The sequence below is a fragment of the Acomys minous genome (assembly GCF_964271855.1).
Source record: "Acomys minous genome assembly, chromosome: 13".
Classification (NCBI taxonomy): Eukaryota; Metazoa; Chordata; class Mammalia; order Rodentia; family Muridae; genus Acomys; species Acomys minous.
Window position 1 is genome coordinate 94,091,567 of NC_140495.1, and position 18,868 is coordinate 94,110,434.

Consider the following 18,868-nt stretch of genomic DNA (forward strand, 5'->3'; position numbering starts at 1 on the left):
ACACCTGTGACATGCACGCACACAGACACACAGACACATACATTTTAAAATTTAAAATAAAAATCTTGAAAAACATTAGGCACTTGAGAAACCATCGAGACACTGGTGAACTCTGTGAACTCACTCTGGAGGCCAGGCTGGATTAAAGGCGTGTGCCACCACTGTCCAGTGGACACAACTGAGTTTTTAAAGAAACCGGAAACTTCCACTTCAGTTCTTAGAGACAAAACGAAGGTATTAATCTTTCTTATATATAACACATGAAAGGAAAGTGAGCTTACAACACCAGGAAAACATGAACTATTGTACAAGAAAGTTGTTGGGCAAACAACTAAACCATGATATGCTTTGAGCAATCTATCCTCTGGAAGTAAAAAGTAAAAATGATGCCAATTGCCCTTTGCACTTGAGACTTTCTTTTTCTATTAATTTATATTGACTTACTTTGTTACCTTGGTTGTAGGTTCTGAGCATGCCCTATACCATGCAACAACATGGATGAATCCTCTCCTCCCACAGTGTGGAACTTGGAATTCTCGCGTTCCCCAGGCATGTCGGCAAGTGACCACTGAGCCATCTTGCTAGTCAATTTCTTTTTGAATGCTTTTACTATTGGGTCAATGGCTTGGTTTTAGACCAGGTAATTTAGTGGAAATAACTACATTATGTGTGTTACAGCTTCAAAATCAGAGTTAGTCTATATAAAAAAAAAAAAAGAATGAATATCAAGTATAAGTTATAGAACAAAATGTAATTATTAACTTTGTAAGATTAAAAGAATGATGTAGCTGACAGAAATGAAAAGAAACAGGGGTAAGTTGTGGAAGAGTGGGAGGAAGGATAGAGGGAGCAGGGAGGGTCAAGGACTCTACGAGAAGACCTAAATCAACTAACCTGGGCCCACAGGGGCTCACAGAGACTGAACCACCAACCAAAGCACATGCAAGCGCTGGACCTTGGTCCCCTACACATATGCTGTAGCAGATGTGCAGCTTGTTCTTTGGGTGGGTCTCCAAGCAACTGGAGCAGGGGCTGTCTCTGACTTTGTTACCTGCTTTTGGATCCCTTTCACATAGCTGGGCCGCCTTGCCTGGCCTCAGTGGGAGAGGATGCACTTAGCCTTGCTGTGATTTGATGTGCCAGGGTGGGTGGGTACCCATGGGGGGGGGCGCCTCTCCTTCTCTGAGACTAGGGTATGAGGGAGTGGGGGGGGGGGGAGACAGGGAGGGGGGGACTGGGAAAAGAGAAAAGAGGCAGCCGCAATCAGGCTGTAAAGTGAATTCATTAGTTAATTAATTAATTTTAAAAGTAAGGAGGTAGAACCAGCAAGATGGCTTGGTGGGTAAAGGTCCTTGCTGGCTGCCGAGCTTGATGACTTGAGTCACGTGTCCCTTGGGACCCACGTGTAAAAGGAAGCGAACTGACTGCTGCACCCCAATCTCTGATCTCCACAGCAACACACTGAAATGTATATGCACCTACTCCTCCGCACACACATATATGTACAATAAATAAATAAAAATATAACAAAAAATGTTCAAAGGAAAAAAAAAAGAATAGTTTAGTCCTAGAGGTGCAGGAAAAGTTGCTGCAGTCCTCTTATATAAACAGCAGCCTTGCTTGCCCAGGCGGCAGGTGTGAGACCCACCCTCCTAAACCGCTGCTGACTTCCTGAGTCCTCAGAAACTCATGACACAGATGCTTGGTATGTGCAGCTTTTAACGTGTGGGCTGACTTGTCATGCAGCGATAAGCCATTAGCACAGTCTGGTCTCCCAAGAGAAATATCAGAAACTGAGGAACCATCTTTGCAACACTCAGAAACTGAAAGAAGGAACTGAGAGACCCCGGTTCTAATCTCAGGAAAGCTCTGGCAGCTGGGCCCTCTGCTCGGTTAATTGTGCCTTCAGTGACTCAGAGTTCAATCCGTATGAATCAGGTGGCCTCTTACCCAAGATTTTCTATTCCTCTTTATACACACACACACACACACACACACACACACACACACACACACACACACACCAACCTCCAATGCACCCAGGTCTCACATATCTGCTGTGGTTTAGATATAGCTGGTCCCATCAAAGCTCACACTAGTTCTTAATCCCCAATGTCACTGTGTTGGGATATGGAGTCTTTCTTTTTATTTATTTATTTATTTATTTATTTTGGTTTTTCAAGACAGGGTTTCTCCATATTAGCTTTGGCTGTCCTGGACTCACTTTGTAGACCAGGCCAGCCTGGAACTCATAGTGAGGCACCTGCCTCTGCTTCCCAAGTACTGGGATTAAAGGCATGCGCCACCATGTCTGGCTTGATATGAAGCCTTTTAAGAGAGATTTGTGACCTTCTTTCAAGACTGGATTGGCTCCTTGGGCAATGAATTCACTCTGGAGACTCCTGGTCATCAGGAAACAGGCAGTGTCTTATCTTTAACAAAGTGCTCCTTCCAAATTCATCTGCCTTCTCTTTTGCTCTCCTGGTCCGATTCTTCCCCTCTGGCCATCCAGGCACGGAGGCTTGCAGATGTGTACAAATGTGTGCAGATGCTGGACTCAAAAGTTATGAAGCTTAATAGGGTGGGTGGTTTAGCTGGATCTCGATTTGGCAGTGATGGGGGTGGGGTACAGCTCTTTCAGTGATACAATCCTTTCAGTGTCACAGCTTTCCCAGTGACACAGCTCTCCTTATTGGGGGAATAGGGGCTATAAAAACCTTGGAAGAGGGGCTGGAGAGATGGCTCAGCAGATAAGAGCACTGACTGCTCTTCCAAAGGACCCGGGTTCAATTCCCAGCACCCACATGGCAGCTCACAACTGTCTGTAACTCCAAGATCTGATATCCCCACACAGACATACATGCAGGCAAACACCAATGCACATACAATAAAAGTAAACAAATTAAAAAAAAAAAACAGCCTTGGAGGAGTGGGTAGGGGTTTTTGGGTGAGTGAACATCATTGGCTGGGCCTGGGGTGCTGAGAATGCTTCATTTGCATGGAAAGGAATTCCAGGGGCTACCTGAACATATCCTGGTCACCAAAGCTACATGACTATAGCCACTTATCTGGGCTCTCACCTCCTCTTGCAACAAGCACCTGGTGTGTGTGTGTGTGTGTGTGTGTGTGTGTGTGTGTGTTCATGTGTGCACACATGTACACATGAGTGTATGCATGCCTCTGAAGGCTTGGGTGGATGGCCATTGAGTACCAAGGACCCTGCCTGTGTCTACCTCCCCAGTTCTATGATTACCTGGCCTTTGCACAGGGTCTTTGGAGCTTGACCTCAGTTCCTCATGTCTACCAACCCTTTTATGGACTGAGGAATTCCCATCGTCCTCTGACTAGCATCTTCAGAAGGCCAGATATCCACATAGAATAGCTCCCAGTGCTAACTCTCCTCCATCAGTCCTAATCATTCTGAATCAGAAAGTAACAATGAGGTCGGCATGGCACATGTCTTTAATCCCAGCACTCCAGAGACAGAAGTAGGTAAGGCTCTGTGAACGCAAGACCAGCCTGCTCTACATAACAAGTTCCAGGACGGCCAGGACTACATAGAGACTTTGTCTTAAGAAAACAAAATAGGGCCGGGCGGTGGTGGCACACGCCTTTAATCCCAGCACTTGGGAGGCAGAGGCAGGCGGATCGCTGTGAGTTCGAGGCCAGCCTGGTCTACAAAGTGAGTCCAGGACAGCCAAGGCTATACAAAGAAACCCTGTCTCAAAAAAAAAAAAGAAGAAGAAAACAAAAGAAGAAGAAGAAGAAGAAGAAGAAGAAGAAGAAGAAGAAGAAGAAGAAGAAGAAGAAGAAGAACTTTTTCAAGAGATAAAACAGTGGCTGTGCTCCCCACCTCCTGAATGATACAACCCAGATATGAGCTGCTCTGAGGACAAGGAAAACGATTCTCTCTCTTGTGCTTTTAAAGATTGGAGTCAAGAGATTGTCTCTCTGTCTGTCTGTCGGTCTGTCTGTCTGACCTTCCCTTTTGGGGCTCCAGGGGTGACTGTTACCCCCTTTGGAGCTGGAAAAGGAGACGTTGATGAATTTGGGTCAAGGGGAGAATATCTTTATTCTTCCTATGACTTCAAAAGCATTTTAATGTTTCCAAAATATCATCTATTCTGCAACTTCAAAGTTAATTGATTCGGTGATTGGGTCTGCCTTGCCTGGGGAAATCCATCCGCTTACACACCTCATGAATTAAAATACTCAGCAACTCTCCATGATGTATTTTTAAAAGCTGATGACGGATCATTAAAAAGGCTTTTCACGGCAGATTTCTTGGCTCTGCCCCGGCTTATATTACAAACACGTTCACTGAGGCTGAGGCAACTAGATTCTGGTTTCTGCGGAGGTTATTCTGTGCATACTACAAAGCTCATGCACCTTAATTACTTGTAATTCGTTGTGTTGTAAGCTCATAACGGTTGAATTCATCCTAATTAGCCTCATCCTAAAGAGAATGGGCGATTGTTGCAGGCTGTCTTGTTACACCGACGGGGAACATCTGGAACGGATAATTAGTTCCAACAACAAACGAACTCACCCTGCACGCTGCTGTGAGTAAGCATTCATGCCCTCTCTGGGAGAAGCCAGAGACTAAGGGCGTAATACGGGGTCAGAGTAATGTCAAGTTGCCTCTTCTGTATAGTACAGTAACAACAGCCGGGTAGTCTTTGTATTACTGATGCTTTCTCTGAAGGAACAGGTGTGTATGTGTGTGTGTGTGTGTGTGTTCATGTGTAAGAACACAGCCACATGTACCAACATGTTGTATATTTATACTTACACATGTGTGTGTATTTGAGAACACACCTTGTATACATTTTAATTGTTATATTTTACTTATGTGCATGTGTGTGTGCGTGTGTGCATGTGCCATATATGTAGATCTGCATGCATGTGTATGCCCTTGGAAGCCAGAAGATAATTCAGGATCCTTCGAAGTCGGAATGACAGGCAGCTATGAGTTGCTGGACATAAATGCTGGGAACTGAGCCTGAATCCTCTGGGAGGGAGGCCTCTAACCACTGAGCCATCTCTCCAGATCTATTTTGTACTTTTTTTTTTTTTAACTCCAGCCATCACCTCTATGGACACCAAGCTAAACAAATGAGTCCACTGGTGCAGTTGACAAGGAGTTAGCAGGAAGAGACTAAAGCAGGAAAGAGGGATCCTTCCCATAACCTCGGGGTGAAAAGGATTGGTTTTGTTGTTGTTTCTTCTTCATTTCTGAGAATGAACATCCTTGGAGGCACAGACTTCCTTTCTGGGTAAATTTTGGCCACTGAAAATCCACAGAGAAAAAGCCTACTTTATAACATCCAGTGGAAAACACAGAGCACGAAGCTGCGCTAACAGCGAGCTCCCTGCTGTGTAAACAATATGTGGAAAGAATTGCCACAAAATATGCAAAGACAGGAGAGCGCTCACTTCTGAAGAAGGCTTCCTTCAGCCATGGAAATCACGATTACAGGGAAACTAGCGGAAAAGCCACATCGACCGGACAGAAAATGTCAAGGTTAGCGCCAACAACTATTCTTTGCCTCCAGGTGGAAAAATTGGAAATTGAATTCTTTTCTGCAAGACTTTGGCGCAAGAAAGTTCAACAGTGGAATCTGCAACCCTATTTGAAAGATAAGGGGGCAGAAGAAGTGGCTTTGAGCTCCTGCAAAAGGTACCTCAGCAATGAGGATGCCAGCTCTTATTGGTGAGAAAACCTTGGAGGTTTCACAACATAGTGTTTTGTAATGAACTGAGGGCTGAGAGTAGGAAACCTCAGAAAGACTCCAGCTTCCTTCTGTGGTGGTAGGAATAATAAACTTAAAGGCATTTTATAAACCAGAAAATGTTCTTTAAAGGTCGTGGCAAGGGATACAGGTGTATCACAGACATATTTTATTTTATTTTACAAATTAGGGAAACCAAGGCACATAAAACTTCTATGATTGCATCACTTATCTCGGAAAAATTAAAACAAACTGTATATTCACCATTAACAAGGAGCAAATAAGTTATGAGAATAAGATGAGGGCTGGGGGTGATGGCTCCGTGGTTAAGGACACTTGTTGCTCTTGCAGAGGACCCGGGTTTGGTTCTCAGTACCCATATGGCACCTAGTCTAGTTCCAGAGGATCTGACTCCCTCTTCTGGCCACAACAGGCACTGCATGCATGTGGTGTGTAGACATGCATGGAGACAAAACACTAGTAACATACACATAAAACTGATAAACATTTAAAATAAAATACAGCAAAAATTAACCAGAGCTGCAGAGGTCAGCAATAATGAACCTTACAGAGAGAATTTTGGTTTAGTTTGGTTTAAGTTTGTTTGTTTGTTTGTTTTTTGTTTTTTGTTTTTCAGATACGATGCTATGTAGCCCAGGCTGACCTTGAACTCAAGAACCTCTTGCCTCCATCTCCCAAGTGCTGGGATCACAGACATGTGCTACCATGCCCAACACACACAGAATCACAAAATGTAGCTATATAACAGTGTATAGAGCATAGTGCCATGTTCTAAAACATCCGAACAATTTGCTATACATTGCTTTTAGTAAACCAGGAAGCTATCCATGGGAACCCATGTGCCAGTATTGGATTGTATCTGTCTATAAGAAGGAAGGCGCAGAGAGAGGAATGTAGGGAGAAAATCATGTTTTCTTAAATAAGCTAGGATGTGAATATACAGTATCTTCCTCTCTGGGCCCTTCTCTCTGTGTGAAATACTTTAAAATATAATTATTCTGCCAGGCAGTGGTGGTGCACGCCTGTAATCCCAGCACTCGGGAGGCAGAGGCAATTGGATCTCTGTGAGTTCGAGGCTAGCCTAGTGTACAGAGTGATCCAGGACAGCCAGGGCTACACACAGAGAAACACTGTCTCAAAAAACTAAAAAACAAACAAACAAACAAACAAATATATATATAATTATTCTGCCAACTTACTTTGTGTCAATTTATCACACTTTGTCCTGTTTGTCTCTCATAAAAGCCCCCTAAGAAAAGCCTTGCTACCCCAAGTTCACTCACACAACATGTAAAAGAAAGAAGCCTATGGTTCCTTTCCAGAGGTTCGTGTATCATGTTTTTCATCACTTGCTAAATACTTGGCAGGAAACAACTCAACAGAGGCAGGGCTTATTTGGCATAGCGTTCTAAGATACAACTCATCACATCAGGGAAGGTAAGCCTGAGGCGGCTGGTCACACTGCATACACACTCAGGAAGGATAGGTGGATGACCGCTAGGGTTGAGCTCACTTCCTTTTCTTGGTTCAGTCTAGGACCCCAGCCCATGGCATGGCGCCACCTACAGTTTGGGAGGCTCTTTTACCTCAATTAGTCTAATCTGGAATTCCCTCATAGAAAAGCCGGAGGTTTGTCCCCTAGGTGATACTAGAGCCTGTCAGTCATCATTCATTAACCATCACACCTTGCTATAACACCACTGTCAAGGGGACAGGCGCCATATTGCAAGTGCAACTTCTGTGCAGGGTGCATGCAACTCCGGCTTCCGTCCCCGAACACCTTTGAAACATCTGACACTGTCTCTGCCAGTTTATCAGCATTTCTGTCTTCTCAACAAGGAAGAAAGAAAACCTCACTACCTCAGCTACTGCTGCCTGACTCGGGCTCCCATCAAGCCCGGGCAGCACCCATCCCCTAAGGAACAGGACATAGCTGTGTGTTTGTTCAGGAAGTAGCTACTTCTACAGAGGATCAAGGCCTTTTTGCTTTGGTCGCACCTTTGTATCTCACTATTCCCTATCTGTGGTTTTGTGTGTTTTTGTTTGTTTTGGTTGCTTGGGAGGAATGAATAACTGGCCTTGAAAGGAAGGAGAAATGTAGACTCTACGGCACAGATCCATGCCGGCTCCATGATCTCAGCCTGGATTATATTGCACTTTGATGGGCAGCAGGCTTTAGGGGGCTGAAACCATTGAGACAAATGGTTTATAAGTTCCTGCTCTGCAGCATCACTTTGGCCAGCAGTAGGCTGCCCTTCGAAGCCAGAGAGAACAGAGTTAGATTCTATCGCGTTTGCAGCACTACCACACCATAGTACAAGGATGTCTGCCATACTGGAAGACCTGGCCCCTACAGAGATAAGTCTTTTAACCACTTCCGTTTTAACATTGCTGAAATGCCACAGCTGGGTTCAGCCGTGCCCAGAAGCTCCTTAAAAATCACACCTCCACGGGCACATGCAGATCACAACCCACAGGTCTGGTGACAGGGCTCTCAGCCCCACCCCCTACAATTAGGTACGTGCAGAGAGGGTCTCCTGAAGAAACAAAAAGCTAGCTTCTCACATTGACAGCTCGAGGATTTCGTTGTGTGCTACACACAGGCTAGAGCCACCTTCTGAACCACAGAAAGGGATCAGAATAAGTCCATGCAGGGCTAGTGAGAGAGACACGCGGATCAGCCTTCACGTCCAAGGGGCCTCTGGAAATGAAAGAAAAGAGCAGCAGAAAGAAGTGTGTGTGGCTATTCCGTAACTACGCGGACCGATTAGCACCTCAAACATCCTTCAGGGTCTTCCCTGGTGGAACACAAAAGGTCTTCTCTTCACAATCACAGGCTGACCTAAGAGGCTCAGCACTCCTTCAGTCTCACACCGTCAGCGGCGGTGACTCATGGGACAAGAAGGTACTCTGTCACAAACACTTCTGTCACTCTCAGAGGTGGTAGAACTCAGCAGTGTGTGTGTGTGTGTGTGTGTGTGTGTGTGTGTGTGTGACACTATGTGCGTGTGTGAGAGCCAGAAGACAGACCATGTCATTTCTTGGTTGCTAGTTACATTTTCTTTTTCTTTGCTTTTTTTTCCCCCTTTGAGACAAGGATTTTCATGGGCCTAGAACTTGGCAAAGAGGTTGCGATGCCCTCCCATGCCCAGCAAGCCCCAGATACCCGCCTATCTCTGCCTCCCCAGGTCAGGGGTTACTAACATGTACCATCATACCCAGCTTTTTATAGAAGGAACTGGAACCTGACGTCAAGTCTTCATACTTGCACAGCAAGCACTTTACCAACCAAGCCAAGCGCACAGCCCCCTTCAGCCCTGTGTGTCGTTTTCAATCTCTTGCAACATAAATTCCTTTTCTTCATCTTACAAGGAGGAAATCGCACCTCCAAGAGACTGGGCACTGGCTTCGCCAGAAATGACTTTTCCCACCTGGTCTCTGAGCCCACTCTGTGAACACAAAGCTGTAATGTGCGCTCCTGAGTAACCTCCTCATGGACCACAGGGCCCCAGCCTGCCCTCTCCGCCCATGTGACCCCTACCCCTCCCTCACAACTATTTGCCTTCCCACACTTCTACTCTTCATCAACTCATTCATCCAGGTCACTAAAAAGCATTCTTCACAGTACAAAATGTAGGTCTTTACTTAACTACACATGGGGCATACAAAAAAAGAGAAAAAAATCATGCAAATATATATATATATATATATATATATATATATATATATATATATATATATATATATTTGCAAGTGGGGCAGTGGTGGCACACGCCTTTAATCCCAGCACTTGGGAGGCAGAGGCAAGTGGATCTCTGTGAGTTCGAGGCCAGCCTGGTCTACAGAGTGAGTCTAGGACAGCCAAGGCTGCACAGAGAAACTATATCTCAACAAAGAAACAAACAAATACACACACACACACACACACACACACACACACACACACACATATATATATATATATATATATATATATATACATTTATACATATATATGAAAATCAACAATATGGTGGAAGTGAGATTTCTTTGTAGGAAACTATATGTTTAATTTTTGGTGCTTTTGTTTGTTTGCTTTAATTTTGACTGTATATATTCAAAATACATTGCCTTATACTATATAAGGACACTCCTACTCATATCCCCCCGCCCCCTTCCAGTAGTACCCATTAAGAAACTCCCTGTGAAGGTAGGCGGACAGATGGCTCAGGGGTCAGGGGTCAAGAGCATGTACAACTCTAGTAGGAGGCTGGATGGAGCTCAGCGCCCAGCACCAGCATAAGGTGACTCACAACCTCCAGTTCCGGAGGCTCCAGAAGAGGTCTGGCCTCCACAGGCACTTGCACTTATATGCACAAACCCACACGCACACCATGTTAAAACAGAAGTAGTAAATCTGGGGGGGGGGGGGAACAAAAACAAAAACAAAGTAGTAGTACCTGAAGTAAACAATATAACGTTATATTGTGGAGTGAGAGTCGTGGGTTTCCTTAGTGAAACCCGTGGTGAGTTGTTCAGTGATGGAGAAGTGGGTAAAGTGGTCCTCATCTTATTTCACTTCAACATTTGGTGGTCGCATGTCACAGAGCAGAGCAGGACAGGAGGAGGGCGTCACTGAAGACACTAACTGCCCTGCCTTCCAATTCCGTATGTCCAACATGAAACACCATTTATGAAACTTTCTCAGTAAACTATCATCTTTATGCCTCTCAGTCTCCTCAAACTAAGTGAAAACGGCACAGCATCTGTTTTTCAAATGCTTATTTTTAAATATATGTACGTGTGCATGCAGGTGCCTCTAGGGTCAGGAAGAGGGTGTCAGGTGACGGTGAGGCACCTGGGGTAGGTACTAAGAACTGAACTCAGATCCTCTGAAAGAGCAGCGAGTGCTCTAAGTCACTGAGCCCTTGTTCCGCTCCTTGATATGTCTTTTTTTAACACACTGACTCATATGATTTCTGAAAGTCTTCATTTGAACAGTTTGTTCACAGAATAGAAATATTTATTTCCGGGCACGGGGATATGGTTCAGCTGGGAGAATAAAAAAGCCAGAGTGGCTGGGGATGTGGCTCAGTTGTTAGCGGACTTGCCTGGCATGCACAAAGCCCTGTGTTCCACCCCCAGTACTGTACAAGCCAGGAACAGTGCAAGGCAGACGTAGGGATGCACGTTACATTATAACCCTAGCACCAGGCAGGAGGGGGTGTGGGAGAGGGGTGGAGGCAGGGGCATCCAAACTTCAAGATAATCTTCAATTCTTCAATCACATATTAAGTTCAAAGCCGACGTGGACTACATGAGGCCCAGATCTCACCGGGGGTGGGGGGTGGGGTGGGGGGGTGGAGTGAGAACGTGAGAGGGTTCAGTGGGTGAAAGCATTCGCCACCAATCCCGACAGCCTGACTCTATCTTCAGAATTTACATAATGGAAAGAGAGAACCAGCTCCCGAATGTGATCTTCTGATTGTCACACGTGCACATGGATGTACATCCACGTATATACAAACACAGGGAAGGAAGGAAGGAAGGAAGGAAGGAAGGAAGGAAGGAAAGAAGGAAGGAAGGAAAGAAGGAATCACCACACTCCTATTCCTATTTTTTGTTTTGTTTTGTTTTTTTCTCTGTGTAGACCAGGCTAGTCTCGAACTCACAGTGATATGCCTGCCTCTACCTTCCGAGTGCTCGGATTAAAGGCGTGTACCATCCATGCCAAGCTCACACTCCTATTTCTAAACAACAAAATTTTTTTCCTCTTCAGTATTCAAATGAGCATCTGCTGGTGGCGAATGAAATGCAAACTGGATGTTGATACCCATTAACAAGACTAAAAGTTTGCCGGGCAGTGGTAGCACACACCTTTAATCCCAGCACTCAGGAAGCAGAGTCAGGTGGATCACTGTGAGTTCAAGGCCAGCCAGGTCTATAAAGCAAGTTCAAGACAGCTAAGCGTATACACAGAGAAACCCTGTCTCAAGAAACAAAACAGAAAAAGACTAAAGTTTTGCTTTCAGGCATAAAAATGAACTTTGAAGAGCAGAGCCTGGTATTGACTATCCATCACCAAGCACTATAGAAATCACGTTTTCAGCCAGGCATGGTGGCACATGCCTTTAATCCCAGCACTTGGGAGGCAGAGGCAGGCGAATCATTGTGAGTTCAAGGCCAGCCTGGTCTACAAAGCGGAGTCTAGGACAGCCAAGGCTACACAGAGAAACCCTGTCTCAAAAAAAAAAAAATCACATTTTCTGCAAAAGTCGTGGCAGACTATCTAGATGAGCAAGTCTCCAAAACACTGGAGAGAGACAGTCACATTGCTCCCATGACCCTGTCCCCAGGAAGTTCCCCAGCATGAGATCCATTCTGCACTGACTGCACTTTCCAGGGTCCTTTGAACCAGGGGGTGCTACTTGGCAGGCATTGGCTTATAACCTTCAGAGTTTCAAAAGTTTGGGCTGAACCCAAAGTTCACAACCCGTCGATAAGTGGGAGCCGTTCTGTAGGTTGTATACTGACCTTTTGGGCAACAGGGCTTCCTTCCTCTCTAGCTAGGGAGCATCTGAGGCCAATGGTACTACTCCTCTGCCTCCTTTTTACCCACTGAGCCATCTCACTAGCTCAGCTACCTCTTCATGTGTGACTTGCACATGTTGCAAGTAAGCAAACTATTCCTCCATTATCATTACTTTGGCTAACCAACCAGTAGATCAGATATATACATACATACATACATACATACATACATACATACAATGGTGAATATTAACTATAACAGTGGCTATATTTAAGTAGATCTCAAATTAATAAAAAGTAAGCATACCTCCCCATTAGAATTGCAAGCACAGCTCAGACTCAGCCTTCCTTGACTAAAATGTCCCCAGTGCCAAAGACCTATAATTCAGAAACAGTTTTGAGCTGGCTTAAAATTTCTGGGGAAAAAAAAAACTCTCCAGAAAGACTTTCACCATTGTGCAAAAAGAGGAAATTGAGCAATTTCATTTGTTTCAGCTCCAGCTCAGCATTGCTCCAGAGTGCAAAACTGCAAAAATAGAAAAGAGTGAGAGCTGATTTTTTTTCCATGCTGGTTGTCAATCCTGTCATAAGAATTTATGGGAGAGTAAAAAATCATTAAAGCCAAAAGGAGCATTTAGGAGGATGGAGTCTCTTTATTTTTTTATTGTGTTGCCTTTTAAAAGATAGTACCAAATGCAATGTCAAACACACAGTAGCAAAATGTAATTTTAAACATTTCTCTCCAATCTTCAATATTTTGATTCCAGAATGTACCCCCAGTCATGGCCCCATCTGAATGGTATCAGTTACTACATTGCATAGCAACCTGCTATGCACCATCATTCTAAGTGTGCATAAAAATCCACTCCACCCCGGATGAAGACATGGCTCAAAGGTTATGAATATGCCTTTTATAACAGAGAACCCAACAACCCGAGTTCGGTCCCCAGTGTCCCCTATGGCTAATCACAAGGATCTTGAAGCCCGGATTCAGTGTATACAATCTCTTAGAAATCCAGGGAGGGAAAAAAACCAATAGACAGAAACACAACAACAACAACAAATCCACTCCATCCCCTACTTAGCTGATGAGGAAACCGACACACAGAGAAGAAACTTGTGTAAGCTCACTCAGCTAGAGGTTGATAGGATTGACAGACAAAATACAGAAGCCCAGATGAAGAATTTGAATTTCATGTAAATATCATAAAAGTTTAGAATAAGCACTTTCCACACAGTATTTAGGGACTGCTTGTACTAAAAGGTAAGCTTGTGTGTTATTTGAGATTCAAACTCACTTGGGTAGTGTGTATTTTGACCTATTTAATCTGAGAAGTCATAGCTAGCTACGTACAAACTCAAGGAGCAACTAAAGAGCAGCACCAGGGAGCTCCTCAAGCTGTGAAGTTAGCAGTGTGAGCTCATGATGGTAAAGTAATGACATTAGTTTCTTGAGCACTTTATCGTAGTGTGCCCTTACTGCAGGTGATGTCCCTCAGCCCTTACTAGTTGCTAGAATTAATCTCTATTGTCATCCATTGAAAACAAGAGTTATAGGGCTGGAGAGATAACTCAGAGGTTAAGAGCACCACCTGTTTTTCCAGAGGTCCTGAGTTCAATTCCTAGCAACCACATGGTGGCTCACAGCCATCTATAATATGATCTGATGCCCTCTTCCGACCTGCAGGTGTACATGCAGGCAGATCACTCTATACATAATAGTAAATAAATAAATTTTTAAAAAAAAGAAAACTAGAGTTACTTGGAGAAGAATCTCTGGACTACCCTGTAGGGGATTATCTTGATTAGGTCAGTTGCATTGGGAAAATTTTCCCAAAACAGATAGCATTATTCTTCAGGGTGGATAAAAAATGAGAAAGTGAGACGAGGTTAATTGGCACACATCTTTAATCTCAATACTCGGGAGGCAGAGGTCAGCGTGGTCAACATAGCGAGTTCCAGGCAAGCCAGGGCCATACAGTGAGACCCTGTGTTGAATATGTACCGCACAACATGCATGGTATAAGATTTATTGTAGCCAGGCAGTAGTGGTACATTGTCGGCGCCGCACCGTCCAGCGGAAATAAGATGCCAACAACCAGACTTCTTCTCGAGATCTTTACTCAGGATTAAGCTCAGTGGGAATGGCCCCGAAGAAAGGAAGGGCCAAGCTTAAGTACAACTCAAGGGCCAATCAGCTCATGCCAGGCGCCACTTCCTCATAGGTCCGCGTCAGAGCAAGACTGCTCGTCATCAGATCACCAGTTACCCTTGCACAGCCTTTTGCCATATAAGGACTTGTTTATCTTAGAGAGCGCTCGCCGTCGGGATGGCAGAAGGCGGAAGCCTGTGCCATGTTAAGGCGCGGCACCTCGCAGCTCTCCACAGTTCCCCCTGTTTTATTTTGTAAGAGCAGGACGAAACGGGTGAGAGTAGAGGTCTGATCTCCAGAGGGCACTGATGTATGACCGCCCATAACCCAGGTTATCCACCTTGATCATGTACGGAACCCTGAAGTTTGGCCACTGATGTACAACAGAACTCAGCTAGGGGCTCGGCCCCAGCCTAGCTCTGGACCCGATCGACACCTTTTTCTGGAGGTGGGATTTTGGGTGTCAGCCCACATGCAATCAGACGTGCTCTCCAGGAAGCCATTAACTGCAAACAATGTACCTCCTGTGCAGTGCTTTGCCTTGCACCCCGAACGTGACGAGGATCAGGACTTAAAGGCCGCCAGCCAAGCCTGAGGGGACTGTCCAGCCTCAATAGCATAGAAGGCTTGTGCAATTAGGGCACGGTCTCTGTTTTGGGATATGACCAAGTGCCGAAGGAACACAAGGCAGAGGAAGCTGATAATCAGAAGGGCCATAGCTAAAGCCCTGATACCCGCCCACTCCATAAGCATAGCTTGTTGAATCCAAGAGGCGAGGCCTTCAGTGGTGGTAATGTCCACTCGAGTGGAATTCACAGTGACAATAGCACTACACAGCTCTGTCATTAAGGAGTCAAAGTTTTTGGACCAATTTCCTGTAAGATAACTTGACATTTGTAAGCAGGACTGATTGGTACAAGATAATGAGGAGAGACTATTGAGAGAGCCATTAAACACAAGCCAAATAAAGGGTGGCATACACACAGGTGTGGGGGAGAAACCAATATTCCTGCCTCCGGCAGAGAGCCTTGTGGAGTTTTCAAATACTTCCATATTGCTCCAAGTAAAGGAGGCATTGCCCGCTGTTGAGCATATTCCTGGAAGAAAGATTTCCAATCTAAATATTGTCCCACGGACAGGCAAGCCTTGACAGTGCTGAACCAGTCCGACGGTGTCATAGCCTTATTTGCTAGTCTCTCTAACTGAGCCTGTGTAAAGGATGCCTGGAGGCCATATGCTCGAACCGATTCCGCCAGGCTTTTAAGCTCCTTAAAATCCAAGGGCTCATGGTATCTTTGGTTATTGGCATCCTCAAACACTGGGAAGGCGGCACGAGCCTGCTTCCAAACCTCTGGGCACAGAGAATGAGAGTTCCCCTGTGGTGCTGATAAAGGTGAAGTGTCCGCATAAGGCGGCGTTGCTAGTTCCGAGGCGCGCCAAGATGGCGGATTATCTTGTTTGGGCGCGGCCTCTTCCGCCTTCTTCTTCCTCCTACCCTCCTTGTGTTGTTTCTGTGCAAGTGACTCCATTTTTAGCAGGAGTCTCTCAAGTCTTTAGTTTTCAGCAGCCCTTTCTGAGCCGCCCTGATCAGACATGACGAAGAATTTCCCATTTTTAAAGGGTCTCTGAACGTCCCCCGCTTTACCGCGGACTGAAAAACTTGTCTCAACCTGAGAACCTTCCCCCGCTTTACCGGACTGAAAAACTTGTCTCAACAACCTGAGAACCTTTCCCCGCTTTACCGCGGACTGAAAAACTTGTCTCAACCTGAGAACCTTTACACTCGGGTCCTAATTTACCGATCGATCTCCCTGTAGATCAAGAGTTCTGAAGTCTGACGTACCGAGGACTTTAAGCTCCTCGTACGGGCCACCACTTGTTGGCGCCGCGCCGTCCAGTGGAAATAAGACGCCAACAACCAGACTTCTTCTCGAGATCTTTACTCAGGATTAAGCTCAGTGGGAATGGCCCCGAAGAAAGGAAGGGCCAAGCTTAAGTACAACTCAAGGGTCAATCAGCTCATGCCAGGCGCCACTTCCTCATAGGTCCGCGTCAGAGCAAGACTGCTCGTCATCAGATCACCAGTTACCCTTGCACAGCCTTTTGCCATATAAGGACTTGTTTATCTTAGAGAGCGCTCGCCATCGGGATGGCAGAAGGCGGAAGCCTGCACCATGTTAAGGCGCGGCACCTCGCAGCTCTCCACAGTACATGCCTTTAATCCCAGCACTTGGGAGGCAGAGGCAGGCAGATCTCTGTGAGTCTGAGGCCAGCCTTGTCTACAGAGTGATTCCAGAACAATCAGGGGTACACACAGAAAAACTGTCTCAAAAAAAAATGTAAAAAAAAAAGATGTATTGTAGAAGAGTGGGAGGAGAAGGAAAGAGACGCCCCAGGAGGACAGAGAAAGAGACAAAGAAAGAGAGAGAAGGTGGCAGATTGGCCCTTTTATAGTCTGGCACACACCTCTGGGCAGATGATGATTTCATAGGTTGCTAAGCAACCTAGAGGCAGGTGTGCTAACACCCCTGTCTCATAAAAATGTTTTAAAATAGTTAACTAATATCTAAAATGAATACCAAAAATATAAAAAAAAGGAAAAAGATACTTTAGGACTGCAGAGATAACTTGGTGGTTAAACAGTGTTTGATGCTCTTGCAGGAGACGCGAGTTCAGTTCCTAGAGTTCACATGGCCACTCACAACAATTTGTAACTCAAGCTGCTGAGAATCTGAGACCTGATTTCACCTTCTAAAGGTGTGCACCAGGAAACACCCATACATATAAAACAGAACGTAATCAAAAAGAGAGAAATCGAGTTGCAAACAAGTATTCATCACTCTCTTACCTTCTGACTAGAGATGTCATGTGATCAGCTGCCTCCAGTGCCTGTTGCCAGGACTTCCCCTGTGGTGATGAACCTTGGGCTATTGACAAAATGTGTCCTTTCCCCCTTCGGTTGTTTTGTCGGGGCATTTACCGTAGCAATAAGAAAAGGAACTAAAATGCATAGGTTATACATCAGGAAATCCTTTTTATAGACAGGAAGATTGTGTACACGGTGATGCTTCCTTCCCTCCCATACCCCCTCCCCCATCGGTCCTCAAGGGCCAATGGAGTAAGGGCAACCGACAGGGAGTTCGAACAGGGAGTCCGGCCGGAAATGAGGACACTCTAGGATCAGCTTCAGGGAGGTGGATCAATTTTAGTTGGTGTGAAGGAGCGTCATATAGAACTTTGGGGCCAGGGTGGTAAGGACTATCCAGGGTGGGAAAAGGTCATTGGCTGGAGGGCTAGGGTACCGAGTGAGATACCTCATTAACATGGAGAGGCCCTGGGCGTGGTCACGCACGCCTTTAATCCCAGCACTCCGGGAGGCAGAGGCAAGTGGATCTCTGTGAGTTCGAGGCCAGCCTGGTCTAGAAAGTGAGTCCAGGACAGCCAGGGATACACACTGAGAAACCCTGGCTCAGAAAACAAAACAAAACAAAAAAAACACGGAGAGGCATTCCAGGAATTCCAGGTGCTTGCTGACTGAGTTCTTATGGGAAGAAAAGGACTTGGCCCTGTAATTTCCCTAAGGGCTGTGTAACATTCCTCAAGAATACCCCACCCAGCGGAGAGGAAAGACGGCAGAGTGAGTTCTCCATTTTGCACTGAGCTCAGGGATTTCTGATAACAGCGGACTCCGACCTTAGCAGCAGGGGTTTCCCAACACGTATACTTGTGTGTGCATACTTTCATGAAGTTTTATATGTGAACATATGCACACTATATGAAAGTATATGCATTCTCTTATGAAATCGGTAAGTGGTGATGGCAGACTCGAACAGAGGCCACAGAGACCAGATCCCAAGAAGCATTCCAGGCCACCTCAATGGTATCTGTTTTGTGCCTGGAGGTTCTGATCAACGTACATCCAAATAGATGCCTTTCAGAGATCTCAAACTTCAAAGATAAGCAAAATTTTTAATCTTAGCCCTCTTTGATTTAAAGCAGGAATTTCTACTAATAGTTTTCTGTTACTGGCTAAAACTTGTCGAAATCGCTTTTCTCACTGGGCTATTTCTTGCTGCCATCTGCCCACAGGTTGGTTTCTAACCACACTGAAGGCCGGATCCACACAGGTCTGTCTCCATCCTCTCCAGAGACTGTGCTATGACTCCCCTGTCTGATAGTCCTTCACAGGGAGTAGATGACTCTCACGATGCAGCCTTCCACCTCCGTCTCGGGGGGTGATTTCCACAGCGCTGTGTTCCCTGTATCTACCTTCACCATACCCTCCCTCTCCCCAAGTCTTTTCTCCTCCTCGGTGGCCAGTCCTTGGACGGGTTCCTGTTTCGGCTCTGGGACTCCTACTTTGTTCTTCACACAGTCCTAATCATGCCTTCATCTAACGCTCTTCCCCCCTGAAGACCCCGTGACCCTGCATCCTCGGCTCTTAATTACATCT

At 45.5% G+C, this 18,868-nt stretch overlaps 1 long non-coding RNA gene across 1 annotated transcript in view; it reads right to left on the bottom strand.

The window, feature by feature from the left end:
• LOC311581161 overlaps positions 1 to 12,612 on the bottom strand; it is an 87,766-nt gene extending 75,154 nt beyond the window's left edge. The window contains exon 1 of the long non-coding RNA XR_014773675.1: positions 12,571 to 12,612. This is a non-coding gene — a long non-coding RNA (uncharacterized lncRNA). The remainder of the gene's footprint in view (positions 1 to 12,570) is intronic.
• Positions 12,613 to 18,868: the final 6,256 nt, after the last annotated feature.